The sequence below is a fragment of the Triticum dicoccoides genome, chromosome 5B, assembly GCF_002162155.2.
Source record: "Triticum dicoccoides isolate Atlit2015 ecotype Zavitan chromosome 5B, WEW_v2.0, whole genome shotgun sequence".
Classification (NCBI taxonomy): domain Eukaryota; kingdom Viridiplantae; phylum Streptophyta; class Magnoliopsida; order Poales; family Poaceae; genus Triticum; species Triticum dicoccoides.
The window spans coordinates 379017260-379022933 of NC_041389.1; the positions used below are offsets into that span (position 1 = coordinate 379017260).

At 43.5% G+C, this 5674-nt stretch overlaps 1 long non-coding RNA gene across 3 annotated transcripts; it reads right to left on the reverse strand.

Moving 5' to 3' along the window:
• Positions 1-1409: 1409 nt before the first annotated feature.
• Positions 1410-5423, reverse strand: LOC119309285. 3 transcript variants are annotated; one of them, XR_005150438.1, is made up of 5 exons: positions 4875-5423; positions 3103-3182; positions 2285-2358; positions 1867-2037; positions 1410-1730 (listed from the first exon to the last, which is right to left on the reverse strand). It is a non-coding gene; the product is annotated as an uncharacterized LOC119309285 (long non-coding RNA). The 3 variants fall into 3 exon arrangements; XR_005150436.1 differs by having other exon boundaries at positions 1867-2358; XR_005150437.1 differs by having other exon boundaries at positions 1867-2358; positions 3103-3239.
• Between the last annotated feature and the right edge of the window lie 251 nt (positions 5424-5674).

Sequence of the window (5674 nt, forward strand, 5' to 3'; positions counted from 1 at the left end):
CGATGACAACTTCATTGAAGGATCTTGCTCAATACATATGTAGGTATGGTGGACTCTCAAAAATAAGATTTGGGTTCAAGGGGTTTTGGATGCACAAGTAGTATCTCTACTTGGTGCAAAATTTTTGGCTAGCAAAGATGGGGGCAAACACCACATGTTGAAGGATCTATGACAGTATAACTTGTATGTGAATATGAACAAACATAAATCATTATGTTGTCTTCCTTGTCCAACGTCAACAATTTTGGCATATAATATTTTGATGGGGGCTCACAATCACAAAAGATTTCCAAGATAGTGTATTTGCATGTGAAAGTTCTCTTCCTTATACTAATCATTCGTGAATTGCTTGTATGACCAATATTGTGATTGTCAAGCTCCAAAAGCTTTCACTTTCTAAACCCAATGTGAAGCCACTACTAGGAATGATATGAACATGTAATTTCAACTTCATGATATTCAATTCATTCAACAATTTACTCATAGGATATAAGTGAAGCACTAGAGCAATTCCATAGAAAAGAGCTTCTTTGACGGGATGTGAATGCCGCTTAACTAGCCTCCTATTTGAGGACTCCATTTTATTTAAAAACTTTCAGGACTAAGTATTTTATTAAAACAGCAAGCAAAATGAAAATAAAATGACATTCTAAGAATAGCACAACTCATGTGAAGAAGCAAAAACTTAGGCTCAACCGATACTAACCGATAGTTGTTGAAGAAGAAAGGTGGGATGCCTACCGGGGCATCCCCAAGCTTAGATGCTTGAGACTTCTTGAAATATTAACTTGGGATGCCTTGGGCATCCCCAAGATTGAGATTTTGTTTCTCCTTAATTCCTGCCATATCACGGTTTCCCTAAATCTCAAAAACTTCATCCACATCAAACTCAACAAGAACTCATGAGATAAGTTAGTATAAACCAATGCAAAAACCTTATCATTCTCTACTGTAGAAAACCACAAAAATTATTATTCAACATTGCATACTACACTACAGGAATCTGGTACTTTGCCATCAGCCATAGCGGACGGCAAAGGCTGGGATGGCGGACGGCAAAGGCCTTTGCCATTTGCCGCGGACGGCAAATAGCTCCGGCAAAGACAGGGTCGGCAAAGGCCTTCTTTGCCGTCTGTTTTTTGCAGCGGACGGCAAAGAGGCCTTTGCCGTCAGTGGCAGACGGCAAAGGGCATGGCTCTTTGCCATCTGCTGGCAGACGACAAAGGGCATGGCTCTTTGCCATCGGTTGGTAGACGACAAAGGCTGCAGGCTCTTTACCATCTGTTGGCAGATGGCAAAGAGACCAAATAGGCATTAATTATGTTTCTTCTTATATCAATTCATTTTCACAGAAAATCAAGCACAGATATATATATATCCATGAACACATATCCAACACATGTTACCAATAGCCATGAACACATATCCAACACATGTTACCAATAGTCATGAACACATATATATCCAACACATATCCATGAACACATATCCAACACATATTACAAGGAGACAAAGGAGAGAACCAATACCAAAGAGCCAAAGGAGAGAACCAGCACCACACTTGCACCTGGTATTTTTCTGCAATTAGGGAACTGCACCCACAAGCACAGGGGGCTAGTACCACTATAAACTGCTAAAAAATTCACTGATGCATCTTCACACAAAAAAATCCAGCTACTTGTGAGCCTAGCCTAATTAAATGGCCATCTCTTTTACTTCCATGATAGTGCCTGAAATGTCAGATATACAAGAAAGGAAATCATTTACTTGTGAATATTCTAAATGAAGAGCAGAACCTAGAATATTTTGCCTTTGCTAAAATAAATAAATTGAGAACAAAGATGATAGTTTCGAGTGACAACTCACCATTTCCCTTTGGTAGCACGCCAAGGAAGCACTCTCTTGACTGTGACCCCCCGATCACATTCAGTTCCGCTCCCTGCAAGCACAAGAATTTTCTTTCTATTCCATTTCGCACCATATCTCAGCCATCATTCACCATGCATCTGGACAACTTCGGACCCAGCAAGGTTTTTTCTACAAAGATCAAAGTGTTAAGTATAAGTTGTTAGGAGAAAAAGTGAATTTTATGGCACGTGTACTCTTTTCCCACCACATGTAAATTTTAGGAGGAAAAGCCAGCTACAGCCATCAACCACAAAATACTAACCAATATCCACAAATATGAAAATATTGCAATGAATACATGTTGCACGCCACTGCAGCCTGCATCACTTCATTAGAAACATCACCACTTTCATAGTAGCAAGATACAAGCACTTACGCTTATTCTAAATATAGGCAACAAGCATCCAACCAGCAGAATGGTGAGATGTCAGTTCATCGAAAACTGTTTGTCTGTTCAACAAGGAGAATATGTCAAGGGAAAGGGTAAGAATCTAGATTTATTTTCTTTTATCTTGCATGCCTGCTACAAGTGTGAATGAAGCTATAAATTGCAACGGAAATATGGATTTACATAATGTATAATTGTAAGTGCATAACATCCAAATGGACAGAATGGTAGCATAGATGGATATCTAAACTAAAATAAGCATGTTCAAGTCTTATCAAATAGAACAACCATAGGAGCATGATCATGTCCTAATACCCAATATTAAAGCATAGAGAAATGAATAGTAGAATTTAAACAGGAAACATGGTTTTCCAAAACATAAATTCAGATTTGTGCAGGTTATGACCAGTTTAGGAATTACTATAATCAAGGAAGGAGACCTTTTTCAATAGCCAGCGTACTCGAATATCGTCCTTATGATTCATCACAACAAACAATTAACTTAACGCAAAATTGTTAGTGATGCATATATTTTGCATATCAATGCAAGGGAACAAAAACAAAACTCTGTGATGGGGATCATGGAAGGTTCTTTTCTCATAATTTATGATCTGTTTAGGATTTATAATCAAAGAAGGGACCTTTTTTAAGAGCCGCCTTGCTATACTGACCTAGTGATTCATGACAGCAAACTATTCAGTTAACAAAAGATATCAGCTAAGCATGAACTTTGGAAACTTCTGTGCAGCGTACACTATAATCACTCCTTAGGTGGTAGAAAGGGGAAGGAATGAGAGGAGGGATACCTCGGCCGGGACCTCGTCTACGACCTGCAACTCATTGGGAAGGGGTCAAAGCTGCTGCTGCAAGCTCCCACTCCGCTTATCTGCCATCCAATGCAGATCCAACACATGAGATTGTCCACGAGCAAAACAGCTCACACCTATAGACTTAGCAAAAGCACGGTCAAGTATGCATGGTCAAATAGCCGAATGTTCTGCTGTAAGATGATGATATAAACCAACCATCCAGCAAAACATTTTCTTTCATGTCACAGTAATCTAAATAGTGAAAAGTCAAGACTCTGACAAGTTTGTAAGCAGAAAAGGCTTGCAATTAATGTATAACAGTAGAAACCATAGAAAATAAACTACAGGTTGCTCTAAACTAAAATTGCTGACAAATAATGGCCAGGATACCTTATGGGTTAATAAATAGAAAAAACAATGATAACATATTGGATGGCCAAGAGCAACAAAAAAAAGAACATAAGATGCAGTTAAATTTCAGTGCATATACACTGTAAAGTTAATAGGTAGGGATCCAAGTTGCATGCTCAAGCTAGGTAACTACCAGAAATTACACCACTTAGTGTTGTAGCATGGTCTTTCTTGTTTCCTCCTACATCTAGGTAACTACCAACATCCAGATCTAAGTCGACATAGCATCACAGATATAATTGGCCTTTGACAACAGCTACTCAATCGTAACAAGTGAGGAGGGAGAGGAAGATGCCAAGAACTACTCTTTCTGCCCATGTTAATAACTGGCGTCTCTGTTTTACTTTCCTTAACATCAGAATTGATGATATTCATTTGCTTCTATTCAGGTCATACAAAAGCCAGTGTATCTATGTAGAATCATCATCTGATATTTAAGCATCTGATCCTACAAATACGCATAATTCAAAGAACGAAACTGTTGTTCATAGTTGCTTCTGAATGTACACATATTCAGAGAAAGAAACAATGAGCTGTTACATCTAAGCTGACGAAAGACACATTAATTTAACCAGAGGCGGAGGACGGAAAAAAATTAAGGTGTGGCAAACTGTCAACTAGACAAAATTGATGCCCCCTCAATAAAAAATTGATGCAAAAACATAATAGCCAATTCGATAGGCCGCGGGTCGAGACGGTGTTAGGGATGGATGGACGGGCGGGGGCGGCGGTGTTGTTGGGCACAAATCGCCAGCGGCGGAGGCAGGCCATCATCAGCATAGCAGACTCAAATCGGCAGGTCAGCGGGGATGCGCTGCCGACGGCGGGGTCGGGGATGGGCCGACGGGTGACGGCGGCGCGTCTCAGGGCAAAAATCGCCCGCGGGCGGGCTGGCGGAAGTCAATCATGTACTATTATATATGTCATAAGAAAAAAAATACATGTTGCACGCATCAACAAAAATTTATCCGTTCTGTTTTTGGATCGCTTAGTCACGAGTTCCATCAGGAGCGAGCCGCGGAGAGAATCGATTCGATCGTTGTGCAGCGGAAGCGAGCTGGTTCGCGTACGTCTACGTAGTGAGATGGGCATGTGCTGTCTACGTAGTGAGATGGGCATGTGCTGGACAACACATCAATCAAGCTGCCTGCTTGTGTGTTCCAATCTAACTTACGTGCTTCATCTAGCTTTGTTTGGGTGAATCGATCTAGCATGGTCTAAAACTAACAAGCAATATTTCCATCAAGAAAAGTATATGCTTATATATAAAAAAATTGGTGGAAATCAAGGTGTGGCGGCTACCACACCTTGCCCACTGGGCTCCTCCGCCAGTGAATTTAACCAAATGAAGAGAATACCTGGAGGGCAGTTGGTGACCAGAATGCTATGCCGGCCACATGCGTGACTCCTAATCAGAGTGGTGTCGCCGGCCTGTAGGGGAGCTCAAGGCAGCGGCTTGAGGCTGGAGAGGGATGCGTCGGATGGGGATTTGGGGAAAGGAGAGACGCCACGCCCGCAGTAGCAGCTGCTCCCTGGCTCGTTGTCGTGCCCGCAGCAGAAGTAGCTCGGCGCAGGAGCAGCATCCCGGCGTAGCTCCTCCCCAGCACGTCGCTGTGCCCGCAGCAGCAGCAGCTCGACGCCGCTGGGGCCTCCTCGCGGTGCACCACCACCAGTGCCTGGGCGTGGCTCTCCTAGGCGTGGAGAGAAATCGGTCGATGGAGATGGTGAGCGGGGAAAGGTGACCTCGGGGAGGAGAGCTGGGCGGTGGGGAACAGCGAGGATCGCCGGAATCTGGTGGCGGCGTGGGGTGGACAAAGGGGATCGAGGAGGATGAGAGAGATGGGATCCAACATGGGTGTGTGTGCGTGGGTTGGGCGTGGGTGTGTGTGCAGCGTGGGTGGGGCCCGGGGCTGTGTGGGTCGAGGGTCCGTGGGATCGATCTGCGGCATGCGCTTCTTCTTTGCCGTCCGCGGAAAAAGAATAGATGGCAGCCCCATCTCTTTGCCGTCTGCCAGCAGACGGTAAAGAGGTGAGGCTGGTGGGCTGTTACAGCGCTAGCGTCCACTGGACCCACTCACCTCTTTGTCGTCTGCCAGCAGATGGCAAAGATTCTTTGCCGTCTGCTGACGGATGGCAAAGAATTGGTTGATGGCAATCA